Source organism: Hyaena hyaena, unplaced genomic scaffold (assembly GCF_003009895.1).
Source record: "Hyaena hyaena isolate Hyena2069 unplaced genomic scaffold, ASM300989v1 scaffold_213, whole genome shotgun sequence".
NCBI classification, from domain to species: Eukaryota; Metazoa; Chordata; class Mammalia; order Carnivora; family Hyaenidae; genus Hyaena; species Hyaena hyaena.
In genome coordinates, this window is record NW_024080843.1 from 564,783 (window position 1) to 582,094 (window position 17,312).

General features: G+C 38.4%; 1 long non-coding RNA gene across 1 annotated transcript in view; it reads left to right on the plus strand.

Moving 5' to 3' along the window:
* The window catches only part of LOC120238536, a 42,778-nt gene extending 33,398 nt beyond the window's left edge, over positions 1-9,380 (plus strand). Inside the window, exon 3 of the long non-coding RNA XR_005530247.1 lies at positions 8,078-9,380. This is a non-coding gene — a long non-coding RNA (uncharacterized LOC120238536). The remainder of the gene's footprint in view (positions 1-8,077) is intronic.
* Positions 9,381-17,312: the final 7,932 nt, after the last annotated feature.

Here is a 17,312-nt window from a genome sequence, read left to right on the forward strand (position 1 = left end):
GAACTAATTAGAAGTAGTGTTTTTTAGTTTATCCCAAAGATCTTTAGTGACGGTATGTGTGGGAAATGCAGGCTCCAACAGCTTTAGTTTTAGAAAAGAGAACTTTTACAAATCTACGCTTTGACATTACAAACCGAATTTGTCTCACCTCGCTTGCTACTGTTTGATCCCCTCTGGTACTTTTCTTTGTATGGTTGGGTCCAGGTAGGCTAAGGGTAACTAATGTTAACTGCATCAACTCACTGACAGAGCAAATTCATGAGTCAGATTATCTTTCACCTTTGGTGTGTAAATGATTTGTCGTATGCCAAGGTCACGAGGCTTCTTAGCAAGGTTCTTCTCAAGATAAATGAACATTTTTATCACATAATCTAATCTGCCAAATGGGGTAGATTTCACAGTAGGGCTGCCCCATACCACTTTTTAAAAATATGCCTGAGGTGAAATAAGTCACTGAATTAAAAGTACAGAGGAGTATATCATAGTTACAGGGAGAGGATACAGCTAAGGAAGGATTACATGTTCTTCATGCTCTCGAATGATATGGCAGCATTCATAGGTGGCAGATTGTAGAGAGAAGGCTGAGAGAGAAACAAAAGCCAGTGACACTGAGGCAGAGAAACATCTTGCCAGAGATTTATGGGTTCCTGCCTACTTATAATCAGATACCATTCAGTTACTACTTTTGAGCTAAAGGATTTATACATTGTAGAACCCCTGATCACATTGATGGGAATGATCCAGGACTTCAAAGGATAGGTTTTGAAACTGTTACACATTGAGTTTCAGATTTTAACTCCAAAATTCAAATCTGAATTGTTCATTGGTTTGAGGGGCAAACACCTAATTTCAAATTCTGATATAAACTCTATAAGAGCAAATGTACTTAGATGAACTTAAAAATACCTTTGAGTCCTAGATCCCAATACTCATACTTCTTATTTATGGAAGAAGAAAGCACTTTGTCTCTAACCAGGAGAGAAGCCTGTTCTCAATATCCCCTTGGTCTCTGCAGATCAGTCTTCAGCCATTCATAGAGACCATGACATCTAAGCTGTCTGGGTCATAGTTTTGGTCTCATGTCATCCAAACAACATGTTTTTCAAACTCAAAAATAGCAGAGCATGGGTGGCTCACTTGGTAAAACTTGTGACTCTTGATCTTGGGGTTGTAAGTTTGAGCCCCACGTTGGATGTAGAGATTACTTAAAAAATAAAATCTTAAAAAAAAAAAAAAAGGAAAGAAAGAAATGCCAGATTGTGTTATTTCTGTGGCAAGGAGTTGCTTAGGACCTGTGACAGCTGAGTTTTTCCTATCGATTGATTATATGACAGTGTAGTTCATTTATAGAGTTCAAGGAAATGAGAAAAGTCTCCCGCTTAACAAGACCCTTAATTTAAGTGCTGTATTGTATTTAAAAGCAGAAATCTAAATTCAAGTTGGAGAAAGAAGAGTGAATTAAATTGTGAACCCAAACTTTTGTAGCTAATCAACCTTCTAGGAGGGCTGTGACTGATAATTTAATCTGAAATCTTATGATAAGGTAACTGGATTTATAAACCTTACAAGAAATCGTGTCTTACATAGAAAATTCATGTTTAGATCAGTGTAGGGGTTTAAAGTTGCTTCTAAATTTAAAACACACAGTCCAAAATGTAAAAAAAAAAAAAAAAAAAAATCAAAGGGTACTTTGTTGAATGTGTGTGTGTTGGGTGGAAGGATGCTTGTAGAAGTGCTAATGTGTAAACACTTTGAAAGATCTTTTTCTGATATATGTTAAGTTCTGAAAAAAACTTAACTGACACACATTCTTCCAATGCATCCACAGGTAAAAATAGCATTATTATTTATCTTGAGTATCAATTCCTAATAATTTTCTCTGTCTCAGGATTCAGACAGGCATGCAGAATAACTAAAGGTCATGCCAACGCCTACGGGCCCAGTAGTTCAAACCAAAGAAAACCAGGGTAACATGACTGTAAATCAAGGGCGCTTGAGACCGCAGACACAGGCACCCAGAAGTGTTAATTGGAGGAAAAGTTCGAGAGAGGCTCGGGGGGAGCACTCTGTAAGCAACAGGAAGAAAGAGAGCAAGGACTAGAGCCGGCTCCCCGCAGTCCCGCACTGAACTCGCTCCCTTGCTAGGGGGCAGAGTGCTGCTTGGGGTGGAGGGCAGACCTGGAAATTTGCGCACGAGGCTGCACCCTGCATCCTGGCCACCCCTTCGTGCACCTGCTTCTTTATTGCCTGAGAGCCATCCAGTGTATCGAAGACGTGATTGTTGACCATTTGTCAGCCCAAATTTGTAGCTGGCAATAACTTTTCACAAAACTTCATTCTCAAGCACTTGAGTTCGGGGATTAGGAAACCTGTGGTGGGAATGCGTTACCCTGTGGCTGTCTCTCACCGAGACATGGCAGGCAGCCGGAGGACGAGGAACATGAACCTGACCATAGTGACTCCAGAGCACAGGCCAGGAGGATCCAGGCGAGAAACTGGTTCCACCTCCTATAAAACTCTGCCCTTCTCCCGAGGTCCCTCCTCTTTCACAAAATCCTGTGTGCTTGGGCCCACAATTCATTTGAGCAACCTGAGAGGAGACCCCAAGTGACGCCTTTTGTTTTGTTTAGTGCACCGTTTCTTTTGTATTTCTGGAAGTGGATGACTCAAATGCCAAGGGCCTGGGGCCCTTACTCTAAAGTTGAAGCCTTCACCTTTTTGCGCCTCCCTTTCCCTTTCTCTTGGTGGATTGGGGGGTGTGGTGGCCCAGGGGCTGGCCTGGCCGGCAGTTGGAGCAGCTGGAGCGGCTGCCTGGTCTCACCCTTCTTTCCCCGGGATCATTAAAATTCAATTTCAAAATTTCCGTCTTTAACAATTTCTCAAGGAGCCTGTAAGGGCTACCAAAAGAGTGGGCCTTTTCGCAAGCAGTGCTGTCTTGGGAGGGGGTGGGGGGTGGGGGGAGCCACTGATCCAGTCGCCTCAGACTGTGCCCTTCTAGGAGCCGTCGGGTGGATTAGGGTCTAGAACGGAGTGCCGAGCCCATTGGACTGAAAGAACAGCTGGGGGGTGGGGGGAGAAGCACCAAGGCAGGCTGAGAAGCTGGGTGGGGGGAGGCAACTAGCTCTTTTGCCATCCACAGGGCTCCTGGAGCACAGCCAGTCTGGTCCTGGGGTGGAGCTCAGAACAAAGTGGAAAGTTCTCTCACTATTTTTTTTTTAATTAAATTTTTTTAGTGTATTTATTTTGAGAGACAGAGAGAGTGGAAGAAGGGCAGCGCGGAGCCTGGTGTAGGTAGGGCTCAAACTCACGACCCATGAGATCACGACCTCAGCCAAAAATCAAGAGTCAGACGCTCGCCGGACTGAGCCACCCAGGCGTCCGGGAAGTTCTCCCTCTTTAATCTCACAATTCGTCACTTACTTTCTTCTCCCTGCTCAGCCTACTGGCCCCTCAGCCTTGATTCCAAAAAGAAAAATATTTCTAGATCAGCAAGTTCCCTTCTGTCAAAAAGCTTTCCGTAACAGCTTTCTCCTTTGGGTGGAGAATTCTCTTCTGGGTCAAGAGGAGGCTTTCTAAAGTGTTTTGAGAAACAGAACAATAGATGCACATGCGCAAAGTGTGGTAGCTGAGCTCCATCGGGTTCTTTGACCGAGTGGCCAAGCCAACGTTCTTCAGACCCGACCTCAGAGCAGTTTTTCATTCCTTGCTCCCAAACTTTAACATGTGATCAGTACCAAAAATGCCCCCCCCCCATTAGAATCTATGGAAAAGATACAGCATTTCTTTGAAAATCTAGGGGAGAGTAGGGCACCTGACTCCTATCGCCTTCACCTCTTAATCATATATAACCATCTTCCTAAATAGCAGCTTCCTTCCTTATAAAACCATTGCCTCCTCAGCATAGCTAGTACTTTCTCTCCTTGCCTTCAATTTTTATCCCTTACTCTTTTTTCCTCTGGAGCCCTGAACCAAATTCTCAGAATGAAATCATGATCTCACAAATGTCATGACAACTTAAAAGGAGAATTTGGGGGCTGTGCTGAAAATACATGATACAACTGAAGCAGAGAGTTAATGTTACAACTGAACGCAGTTGCAAAGTGGCAGTTTGGAGGTATCAGCAATGAATTCCACATTTTCCTATAGGCTTCTATTTATTTGACTTTCAGGATCCACCAATCCTAATAGATACAAGTTAAAACAGAAGTAAATTAGAGAACTGTTAAAGAAGGGGCAGATTAAGCCCTTTCCAGACCGGCAGCCATGGTATTTTTCTAGCCTATGATTGTTTGGACAGACTCTTTCATACCGCCAGAAACCTAGATGGGCTAACACCCAATGCCCCGCCTGCTGGTATTGATTAATGACAGACCCGGCAGAGTGGAGCTCTGTACCAATTCAAAGAAAATCAATCAGTGCTTATTAGCCATAACAAATCAATAAAAACGATTAGCTGGAGAAACAATATTAACAACATGTCCCTGTTACCATCAGACATAAGTTCCTAAGAACTCTGAAGCTTCCTACAGCACATATTATTTTATTGTTTTACTCCTGATTTTGTAGAATTTATGACCACGTGGTCCCTAAAGGTGTTCCCTGAAAGTGCAACATCGGTGAGATTTCCAATCATTTTATACCCTGGCCTCAGAGTAACTATGTCTCCAAGCCTTTGAATATGTCTCCTGGTGGGGACTTGTAAGGTGCCTTTCCCCTATGAAGAGGCCATGTACTGTAGTAGAGACCACACTAGGCTCCAAATGCCAAACAGGATCTAGGTTCCAGTCTAGGCACATAACTAAGTCTGTATGGAAGGCAGTTCATGTTTCTGTGCTTTGGATTTCACACATATAAAGCAAAAAGCTGGGACTAGGTTGTCTCTTAGAACCCTCACAGCCCTTAAACTCTATAGTTCTCTAACATATTTGTGACTTTTCAACCTAAGAAAAGATCCAGGTCTATGAGTTACTGAATAAAATACCCATTTCATAGTGCTTTTAGTAAACGTTTATGCGGAAGATTGACAAATGATTTTTTCCCCTAAAAGATCCTAAATTTGACTTAGAGGAAATCAAGCTGAGATTTGGCATTGTGTTCTTGCATACAAACGCACCATTGTCTCACACTTAAACTTCGTTTCCTTTTCAGATCCAATTTAGAAATAACGTTTCACTCAAGATAAGGCTTGTGGTTTAGGAGATTCTGGCCTGGCTTGCCTCATTTTAAGAACTTCTATCATCTCTTTTCAAAACCTGAGGAGGACCTCATTTCCTGTTTGATAGTTCCTCATGCTTTGCCAGCCTCCGGGTCTTTAGGGAAGCTTGCCAAGAGTTCCCAACTGGGAAGGACAAGCTGAGTTCATCACAGAGAATGAGCTGGCACCACAGTTGCAGTGACTCACCAACCTGGTTGCCCACTTTGCGATGGCAAGAACCACACCATGTAGTTGAAAGACCTGTGCTTTTAGTGTAGTGCATTTGGATCGCATGGCAAAATCATCTCTGATCTTCCCTTTCACTGGCTGTTTTGAGAACAAGACAAAAAAGGAAATTACACCCTGAATTATATTTTGTTTCTTAAAAATTAAGATAAATTAACAGAGACTTGGCTTTTATGTTCATTCTGTTCTAAGAATTTTGTGGTGATTACAAAACGGTGAAAATAGGTCACAGCAAAATGAACATTCAAGATTAGGTTAAAACATACCTCTGAAATTTGAAATGAATCACTATTCATTTTTCGAGTGTCAGTTACTACATTTCTGTAATTCATTATTTTTTTTTCTTGGCTTAGAGTCAAGATGAGAAATAATATTTAGACTAAAGACATTATTTTGTTATATAGCCACTGCTTTTTAAGATGCGAATCCACTCTCCCCTCACCCATGCTTGATCACTTATGCGTTCTAATACTCTGTCTCTCCCTCTTTGTCTCTCTCTCTCTCACACACACACACACACACAACACACACACACACACACACACACCACCCAGATGCTGGAGAAAGCCCTTTCAAGACTTCTAGAACCTGGGTCGTGTAAGAGGTAGATAGGAAAATTAAATGAGTTCCAGAGCTGTAGCAACACTGAGTCATTGATTTCTCTTTACATAGAGTCACTATATACTACACAGGTATTTTTCAAAACAAATATTGTTATGCTTAAGGAACATTACACTTCTAAATGATTACAATTGTCATCTGATTTCAAGTCACATATAGGAGCCATCTAAAGTATTTTGCATTACAGTCTGTCACCAAAAAGCAACTAGTAAAGTTTTAAAATGTGCCTAGGTTTGCCCCGTGGGGAATTAAATTTTAATTTATAAGTCTTTCTACCATGGAACTTTAGCACAAGATAACATTTGATATTAACATGGAAGAATATTCTATGGCTTTTTTTTTTTCTTAGCTTAAGTGGCATTGCTCTAAAATTAAGTACACATTGCATTTTTTCATCCCCGTGTTCTTTTGTTACACATAGAGTATTTTTACAATGTTGTTTTTAATGTACACATTATTTTTATTAAGTCACTAGGTAAAAGATAAAATATACAATAATGATAATAGTCCTTTGCTTTTCTCCTAATTTTATTATTTCAAGTTAAGCAAAAATGGACACTTTTCTTTCAGGAAAAAAAAATACTGAGTTTATTTTTGATGCAAAGATGAGTATTTAGTTACAGTATTTTTCCCCTAGTAGATTAGCATTTATGATGGATCTTATTTCAAAGCTGATTATTCTCAAAGAAAAGCAGAGAGATATTAGATATTCCAAGGAAATTACGTTGTTTTAAAAGTATTTTAATACATTATTCAAATTGTTGTCAGCTATTGGAAAGAAAAAAAAAAGCAGTATCTGTTCCAAATGTGAAATTTTGGTGTTCGGAAGACTTTATAAATTCCAGTTTCTTTAGGAGAGAGGTAGAAATCAATATCAAAGGAGTACACAATTTAGAACACCCTCAATTTTTTTTTAACCTTAACTGTGATAAGCATCTCCGCAAGGTAGGTTTTAACATATTTTTTCCTAATTTTTCCCCTCCTTTCAGTAAGAAGGATAAGCTTTTAGAGTACCCAGTCACCGTGGTAACTGCCAAAAAAATTCTCCTGAAGTTTGAAGAGGTCAGCTAGCAGGGTCAACAGCTCTGGCCTCTCTCTGAGCTCGGTCTAGCATGCCCCGGCCTGTGGTTGGAGTGTCAGACCAGATCTGACCCTGGGAGGTGGACTATTCTGGCTCTGATATAAATTTTTTGAGTCAGTTCATGGCCTGGACTCTCCAGGTGGCCTCCAAAATCTATTTTGACCCCCTGACCCTGTCTCGCGGAGGCATAGCATCCACCCTAAGTAAGGATTTAGCCAGGAATGACAGCTTTCCACTGAGTGTTATTGGGGACAGTATAAACAGTTTGGAAAGCAAGTAAGGAGGTGTGAGTGCTAGAAATCATTCAAAGCACATTTAAAACCAACTTCAAAAATCTTTCTTTGTAAAACAAAATTTAAGACATGTATTTGTTACATAATTTCTATGTGATTTGTAGAGTTTTTTCATCAAGGAAAATTTTTGAATATAAATACTCAATAAACCACACCTCTTTATCCTCTTATATACTTTGTTACAGATATGCAAATAAGATGGCCTGACTTGCAACAAAATAGGCACAGCAGAGGTGTAACATATACAGAAAGGGAAGCCAGTTATTAAAATACGTTGGTAGATAGAGAGTTTCTAGGATTGTAAATAGGAAATTATGTGCGTGTGCCTTTATATGTCTAAAATGAGAAAATTAGGAATCTTACAAAACAACGATCTGGAATGAAGACACACCTGCACTAGGGGCCAAGTGCCTTGCAACTTTGTGAAGCAAATAGCCAGTATAACCATTTGGATACAAATGAGATTAAAAATTCTAAATGTGGAAAGTTAGATGTGAAAGCACAAAAGAAGAGAAAGCAAGAAATTAATAGTGTCTCTGAATTAACTATGTATGCTTAAGTTATCAAAAGCTTGGGAAATAAAAATAATGTATAGAGATCATCAGTGATTCTTTCTTTCTCCCCCCCCCCTTTTTTTTTCAGGATGCCACCCTGAAAGCTTTATTTTCTCCAGGAAAGTAGATTTCTCTTTGAGAGTTCTAGCCTCTGAACTCAGTATGTAAATGTGGTCATCAAGCAAGACGGAGCTGCCAAACAGGAAGATTTTGAATGTTTCTCTCTCCTAAAACCTTTCCCCATGTTCCTTCTTCCAGGGGCGCTTCACTCAAAGTTTCCCCATTTCCCCAACGCTGTTGAAAAAGGCCCCAAAGCAACATTGCAGGAGCTAAACCAATTGTACTGTGAAGTTGTCGAGCTGGCATTTCGTCTGAATCCTTTGTAAAAATTAGATTTTAAGTAGGGGTGAGTGTCCTTTTGGGAGAAGGGACAAGGGAGAGTCGAAGAAGAGGGGGAGGGCATGAGCAGTTTATATACATACATACTCTTTGTGTTTGAAGGCCTCTGTGTCTTGGCTTCTCACTATGTTAAATCCCTATTATAAAACTTATCTTCACAAAGCCTATTATAGTATTCTGAGAACAAATTGGACCATGAATAACTTAGTTGGAAGTGTAGATTATTTTCTACTCGGGGAAAGTTAGAGATGACAACAGCTTAACTAAAAGAATAGTGATTACTCTTAAATAGATGGATTTCAAAGTTTCACTCTTGATAAAGAGTGCCTTTGATATTTCCCCTCTTCAGACTCATGTTTCCACTTTCTTTGTATTAAGAATTGTCCTGGCGATTACACTGTCCACCTAATACAGCCTGACTCTAACTGTAGATCTTTTTCTTACAGGTTGCTAATCTGTCAGAGAGGTGAGCAGAAAGACACTCTACTTCTCACTGATTAAATATATGGTTCCAAAGTAGCACCCGTGCTTAGATGGCGAACTCTGTTAGAAATAACATCTTGCAGACATCAACATCTCTCAATTGGATAAAATTATTATTCAAATCGTAAATTTGTTTAATGCCCTGCAGCTGACAGAACACTTCTCGATTCGTAATTTTGTTTGATCCTTAGAGCGATGTTATGAAATAAACAAATAACGCTAATCTCACTGTACCAAGGAGGAAGCCGAGTCCCTCATACACTCACACTCACACTGAACCAGCTGATTAGTGACAGAATTGGGGTACCACCTCCGATTTTATAGCATCAAAGTGTTTTAACCGACCAGCCCATAGCAATAGGTGTTTAAATAGTTTTTGTGTTCTGTATCCCTAAAAATCAAGATTTTTGTATTAAAGAGCAAAGTTTTTTATATTTCACAGATACGGGAAGTTAAAAAACCTGATGGAAGAAAAATCTATTCACTTAAAAGTAAATTTCATGAATTATTGTGTGTGTGTTTCAATCGTCTTTTGGAGTTGCAAGTCTTATTTTCTAAAAGCCAAAGCCCTATGTGAATTAAATAACTGCCTGCAATTTTCAAAATGTACTTGAAAACCATACATTGTTTCAAAATAGAAGATAACAAAAAATGAACCTTTAGAAACAGGTTCTGCCTATAAAGTATTTGAGAACATGGAACTGATTAAATTCTAGAGTGCTGAGTGAGGTTTCTACAAGTGTTTTACTTTTTTTCACCTTCATTGAGATAAATTGACAAAATTGTAAGATATTTAAAGTATATATTATTGATGATTTGATAAACATAAACGTTGTGAAATTTATTCCTTCTATCTATTTAATTAACACATCTATCACATAACATCTCTCTCGCTCTCTCTGTCTTTGGTGATAACATTTAAGTTCTACTCTCTTAACAAATTTTAATTATTCATTATAATGTCATCAATTACAGTCACTGTGTTAACCATTAGATCCTCAGACCTTATTCATCTTAGAGCTGAAAGTTTCTACCCTTTTACCAACCTCTTCCTAATTCTCTGACTCCCCAGTCCCTGGCCTCTAGTTTTTATAGACTGGTATCTGTCTTGTAACATCTTAGCAACTTGGATAAACAAAGTTGTATAGGGTTACTTTTGTTTTTCTTTGGTTTTTGCTCTTCATTTAAAAAATTTGCAAAATACTCTAGAAATAATAAATGAAAAGTTTAGTTAACTTGCTACTGATGTAATCTGTCTAAACAAACAGAAATCAAGAAATATAAAAGGATTATGCCCTGTGATTCTGCCTAGGTTTTTAATTACATTGTTTTTAATTATGTAATGAAGTCAGTGTGGATGTTAGTGTGGAAATTATTTGTTTATTTCTTAAATTGTATACACTTAAATTAGTCACTTTATATATAAATAAATTAAGGTTTTTGTCTTTAAATTATGCTGGCAGCTAGGCAAATCCAGTCAAGCTTTTTGGGATTAGATCAAATGAAAAAGTGTCCAGAAGAGGAAAGGCAACAGTTCTGGCTGGATGTTGCACTTGTGAGCTTGTACCAGTAGTGACATATGCTATCACCTCTCTCTTTTGCTAAGGTTCCTCAGTTAAAACATGACAGTAGACTGAGGATTGTTCATTTTGATTTGGAGATAGATGTTCAAGCCCCCAATTCAAACTTCTCTACTAATTTGCCAATTAGGAAATGAAACAACAAGGACTCTCATATTAACACTAATATGTTTGTGTAGATGCCTTTTGCAATTTTTAGATTTGTTATTATATCCCCAATTTCATTTGTTTTGGCAATGTGTGTCTTTCACATCTACCACTGTCCAAAACATCTTTCCTTCCTTCCTTCTTCCCTCCTTCCTCCCCTCCCCTCCCTGCCTTCCTTCTTGTCTTCTCTCTTCTCCCTTCTTCCCTCTTTTCCTTCCTCCTCTTGTGTTACTCATCAGTTTTCAGGTAATTTTGTTTTGAAATGTAGAGCAGCTTGGGCCTTAAGGGGCTTATCTAATGCAATCTCATACCAAACCAATGTGCTTGCACAAGACAACATTTACTTCAGTTAAACATATAACAAGTCAGAGAACCCTAAAGTATAGTATCAACACTTCTCTTACAACCAAAATTCAACCCTGAGGGATCAACTTTTAATGTTATAGATTCTGGTAATTTTCCTCTTGTGCTGTCTTCCTATTTTTTCTAAGTCATTTAAGCTATCAGTTTTCATGTAAGCTTCTCATGTTGCAAAAGAGGAAGATGAAAAAGGAGGAGAATTATTTGAGGAATCTGAAAAGAAATGTTGTCATATTTATATGTGAGTACATAGAAGCACCATGGAAAACATTGGAAAGCATAAATAAAGATCAGAGATTCCTCATTTTTCTTTTAAGTCATCCTTGCCCAATATACTGCGGTGGCAAATATGTGTTTTCTTCCTTCCTTCCTTCCTTCCTTCCTCCCTCCCTCCCTCCCTCCCTTCTTTCTTTCTTTCCTTCTTTCTTCCTTTCTTTCTTCTCTCCCCTGCTCCCCTGGACAGATTAATATAATTTTGACAAAATGAAACTCTACTTAAAAAGGGACAAGATTTTTTTCTAGTGACATTTTTTAAGTAAGTCAACCAGGCATACATACACACATTCTATATTCTTATGGATGAAATAGTATATATCCATTAGTAGAAAATCACAATGTATAGTGAAAATTTTAGTCAACTGTTTGAGTATTAGTTTCTATAATATCAGATTTCTGTCTCTTTCTCAGTATTGTGACTATATCTCATTTATTTGAGTGTTGATAGATACAGTTCATAATTAGGAGCCTAATTTACTAGAGAAACCAAGCGTTTTCCCGTTTGTGTTGAATATTGTTAGGCACCTACTATCCATTGAATAATCATAACTGACTACCTCTATGACAAGTATAAGGCATTCTTCCATAGGGATGAAAAGACTAAATCCCTATCATCATGGAATTTTGTGCTAGGGCTTGGGAAAAAGTAGGGATTGGTGGGGCACCCGGCTGGCTCAGTCGGTGGAGCATGCCACTGTTGATCTTGGGACAGCCCCACATTGGGAGTAGGGAGTACTTAAAAATAAAATCTTAAAAAAAAAAAAAGGAAGTGGGGATTAGAACCAGAAAGTACTAAAAAGCTCAAGATTTGGGCCCAACTATCCAGGAAAGAGGAATTGCCATGTACACAAATGTCTCTTCACAATAAGCCATGGTAAAGGTATGAACAAATGACTATGAAAATATGGAATAGTCTGGAAAAGCTTGTTGGAGAAAATAGAGATTGAAGAATGGGTAGGATTGTGGTAGACAGATATGGGACTATATTCCAGATGGAAGGAAAAGGTAGATATGTGAGGTTGTACAGGGTACCATAGAAAATTATTCAATGGGTTTAAAATAAAGTTTCAAGAATAACACAAAATGAGGCTGAATATTATCTATTTTAATAAACTGATTTATAGCCTTACTCATCCAGGAAATAATGCTCTTGCAAGTGCCATGAAAACATTTACCAGTTATAAAACCATTTCTTTTAAAGGGAGTTAAGGGACACCTAGGGGACTCAGTCGGTTAAGCGTCTAGCTTCAGCTCAGGTCATGATTTCATAGTTGCGGGCTCAAGCCTCACATTGGGCTCTGTGCTGACATCTCAGACCCTGGACCCTGATTCAGATTCTGTCTCTCCCTCTCTCTGCCCCTTCCCCACTCATGCTCTGTCTCTCTCTCAAAAATAAAAACATTAAAAAAAGTAAATAAAGTGAAATAAAATTCAGTGAAAAGGAATAAGTATGAAAAATTAGTGCTTCTCACACTAGATTATCCCTGGATCTGGGAACCTCTGTGTTCCTCAGTATCCTCATCTGGGTATCTATTTCTCATATTTGCAAAATGACATCAAATATTAAAATGAAAACTCTTATGAAAATCAATTATCATTTTTCAAAGATATTTCATGGGTCCCTTATATGCCACTTCTTCCCAGAGTTCTAATATAAAGTTACAAATAAACACTGCATCTTAAAATGTATTTTTTTAAAAATGTTTTTATTTATTTCTAGGAGAGAGAGAGACAGTGTGAGCAGGGGAGGGTCAGAGAGAGAGGGAGTCACAGACTGAAACAGGCTCCAGGCTCTGAGCTGGCAGTCAGCACAGAGCCCGACGCGGGGCTCGAACCCACGAACTGTGAGATCATGACCTAAGCGAAAGTCGGACGCTTAACCGACTAAGCCACCCAGGCGCCCCTTAAAATGTATTTTTAAGTGAATGACTCTTCAGCCTAAGAGAAGAAAAAAATCATTTTTAAATTCTGCATTCAGAAGCTGTACATTCATGCTTATGCAAGTGAATGAAAGCTTAGAAATATATTTAAATATGTTTAAAAGCCCACAGAGATATTTTGCAATCAGGAAGTATCAGCAATTGTATGAACAACCTCAGAATCTTCAATAAAAAATGCTAAAAGTCAAAGAAGCAAGGAATAAAGGCACACTACATATACTCTAGACACATTAGAATCATTCAGTAATGATCAAAATAGTAAACTAATACAAATGTTTTCAGTGATGTAACGCGCAAGCCTCTAGGAATAGAATGTTGTAAGTGTCAATCTTCCTGATATGAATCCTCAAGCCAAGTGGAGACTAAATCCTAGAACTAAAGCTCTGAAATCAAGCTCAAGGAATATTTTACAGGGGGAAATGAGTTGAAATGTATACAACATCACATTAAAATGAAATATGAGACAAATAATATAGACAGATGCAAGGGTTTTCAAGGGTAAAAGAAACACACATTCTTATCTGTAGCTGGTTAATCAGGTTGGATAAAGCACTGGTTAGTTGTCCAGACCATATATTTAATTTCCACTTAACTTTTATCTACTACATAGCCTCAACTGTAGCCATGTCTTAACAGAAGTCTTTCACTGACAGTCTCCTTTCAGTCAGTAAACAATGCTTTTGAGTGATCAAAAGGGACAGGGCATTTTATAGGTGCTATGGAAAGAAAAAAAAGGTATTAAAATGAAAAGGAAAAGATGTTCTATCTCCTGCCCTTAAAGATACAAATATTCATATTTAAGGCTCTGCCTAAAGTAAATTATTGACATTTCAAGACCCACTTAAGGACCACTTGTTTGTAAAGCTTTTCCTTCATATTTACTATCACTGTATATCAGATACCCCCAGTACCATAATTCTAAACTTGATTATAGCACTGCAAACAATACAAAAGTTTATAGAAGCAGAGGTAAAAGAGGTGTGTAGAATAAGTAGAAGTGCCCATTGTCACTTCTCTGGAAGCATGTGTCCTTCCAGTTCTCAGAAAGATGTATGTGTCAATGTATGTGTGGAAAAAGATAGTTGGTAGCTAGATGATATGTAGATAGATGATGATAGATAATAGATAGATAGATAGATAGATAGATAGATAGATAGATAGATAGATAGACAGATAGATGGTAAGAGTTAAGAACACAGACTCTGGATCTATTCAGTTAAGGTTTGAGTCCCAGCTCTACAACCTACTACATATATGATCTCAGTTTTCTCCTCTGTAAAAGTGTAATGACAGCAATACTATCTCATTGGGTTTTTGTAAGGATTAAGTGGATTTATATGTGAACTGCTTAGAGTAGTGGTTGGTACATATATAGCATTTTATAAGGGTTAGCTACTCTTATTATCATGAATATACATATCTACTAATATTTTTTTAACAAATGAAATTTTATTCTGTGTATTTTTTCACTTCATAGTATGTCAAGAGGAAGGTACTTGTAACAGGGACACCTATTTCACTCTTTGTAACTGCTGCCTAATATCCCATAGTAGGGATGGGTCAGATATTCTTTAACCACTCTGTTGATGGTCATTTAGCTATTTGCAGGTGTTTCTGCTTCAAAGCAACGGCTAATACCACAACCTTGAATATAAAACAAAGGATGCAGAAGGGGTGGGCATATAATCCAAGAAGTCCAGAGCAGTTTGGTAAATCGCATAAGGTCGTATGACTAGAAGTGACAGAGTTCAGGAGAGAACTTTAACACAGTTGCACCTCAAATTTTCTCATGTTGTGCAGAATAGCTTCACAAATACAGTGATCCTTATAAGAAGACATTAAAGAAAAAAAGATATTTCTTTCTGAAATAAAGACCAGGCAACCACAAGGTAATGTGCTGCCAAAATGGGTGTGAGAGGTATAAAGGAATGTACTAACATCCAATAAAATACTACAGGTGGCAATGTCCTAGATACTAAAGAGATTATTAAAATTATGACACCAATCTTAAATATTTAAATGGCTTAAGATCAGGATAAATAAAACATGATGGTAGGAGCTGAGTAGAGAGGATGACTTGCTACTTGACCACTTGGGAGAATCGTATTTGAAAAACTGCCACATTTGACTTCTAGTCTTCCCAGATGATACATCTCCATTAACTCTGATTCCATTAAGAGTGATACCTATACCCCCACACCCAAACTCCATAACCTATTGTATTCTCCAAGTAATATTAAGATAATGCAACTTCATCAATACATTAACACAAATACATATACAAGCCAATAAAATGATTTTAAGTTACTGTGATCTTCGAACATACATCCTGTTCGTAATACAATGAAGTCTCAGCCAAGTACAGTCCTCGGTCTTTCAAACAAGAGCCTGTGCTACAGTGACTTGAAAATAATGCAGGGCTTATTGTGGGAATGCTCTTCTGATAACTCACGTTTTTGGAATACCTGGCTGGCTCAGTCGGTTGAGCCTATGACTCTTAATCTCAGGGTGGTGAGTTCGAGGCCCATGTTGTGTGTAGAGATTACTTATAAATAACATCCTAAAAAACAAAAGTAATCCACGCTTCTAATTCCAGCAATATCTGACATCTAAGAACAGAGAACTGATTTGTCTAATCTGTGCGTATATGTGCTGCTGGTCTTCATATGCTCCCAACATTGGGAGGGCATGATACAAAGACTGGAAGATTTAACTTCAGACTTTTTTTCTCTGCTAGGTCCCACCATGACATTACGCCTGAGGCAAAGCACTTGCCCAACTTGAAATTTCCTCTTTGTATAAGAGGGGTAGTATAAAATATGTAGATTCATTTGGTTGATGTTTATGAGAAAGTTTGAAGAAGCCCTGGAGATGCAAATTGTCCTATTTTACTGCAATGAGGTAAACGCCAAAATTTAGAAACGCAAATGACATACTGTAACTTTAAAGCAGAGAATGGGGAAAAGAAACGAAACGCCCAGGTTTTCCCCAGATCTATTTCTTAGATAGCATTGTCAGTGTATTTATCAGTCTGTTTACCTTCTCTGCCTCTGTTTCTGAGTTATGATAACATGTAAGGAGCTTACAAAAATACTTATCAAAATCAGTTGGACACAGTGCAGCGATTTAACTCCTAATGACAGCCACCTCTAACTATGAATGACATATAATAAATTATGTTTGAACTGGATTTTCAGCTGCAGATCTGTATTCTGCCACCCAGACAGGCCTATAAAGTTGCACTTGTGGCCTTAATCCCACTTGGATGTGTGCCCTACTGCCTCTACTTTCCATCACTCTGGTGCTTTAGTCTTCTTGAATAAGTGAACAATCTTTGTTTCTGTACCTTATTAGGCCAAAGACCATAACAGCTAGTGATGGCATCGGCAAGCCCTGCGGGCAGGATTCTCTGCAGACCCGGCCAACCTCCAACAAACCCCTTTTTATACTCCTGTTTCTAGGAAGAATTATGATGGCAGTGCCCTGCTGTTGATCAGTCAAATCTGTGGTAGGCCTAGAGATAAGTCCTGTAAGTGTGGTGTACTGTAAAACAGCGGCTCCCATTCATTAGTAGCTTGTGTGTAATAAACCACCAAAAAAGGGGGGTGGGGTGGGGCGGCAGCTGCAGTGTGCAAGAGCAAACAACGCATCTCATTCTTGGGAGCCAAAACTTTGTCATTTGCTACTGGGCAGCCTGCTGGCACTGACATTCTTTCTGATAACATAGTAGTGCCCTATCTATATTTATAGTTTGACTGTGAACCCAAGAGAGTCAATTTGGTAACTGTGTACATATATTATAACAGATTGCTAGTAAGGAAGACCTGAAAATAAAATCAAACTGACTCTGGCACGCAAAATTGCCGGGTTAAAGGGACATTGTCCTTTACCAACCGATAACCTGAAAAACATTTATGTTAGCCATTGTTTTGTGGTACTGGCTTTACAAGGATCATGCTTCAAAAGATAACCAGCTAACATGCACACAGTGGAAATATTCCTTAGGAATGAATTACGTCTCTTTGGTGATACCTTTTTCAGACATAAAAATGTTCATGGAATAGAAGGGTTTTTGGAGGGGGGCATGCTTGGGGTTTTGTTGTTTTTTTTTTAATTAAGAGTAATCTATAAAAGTGTA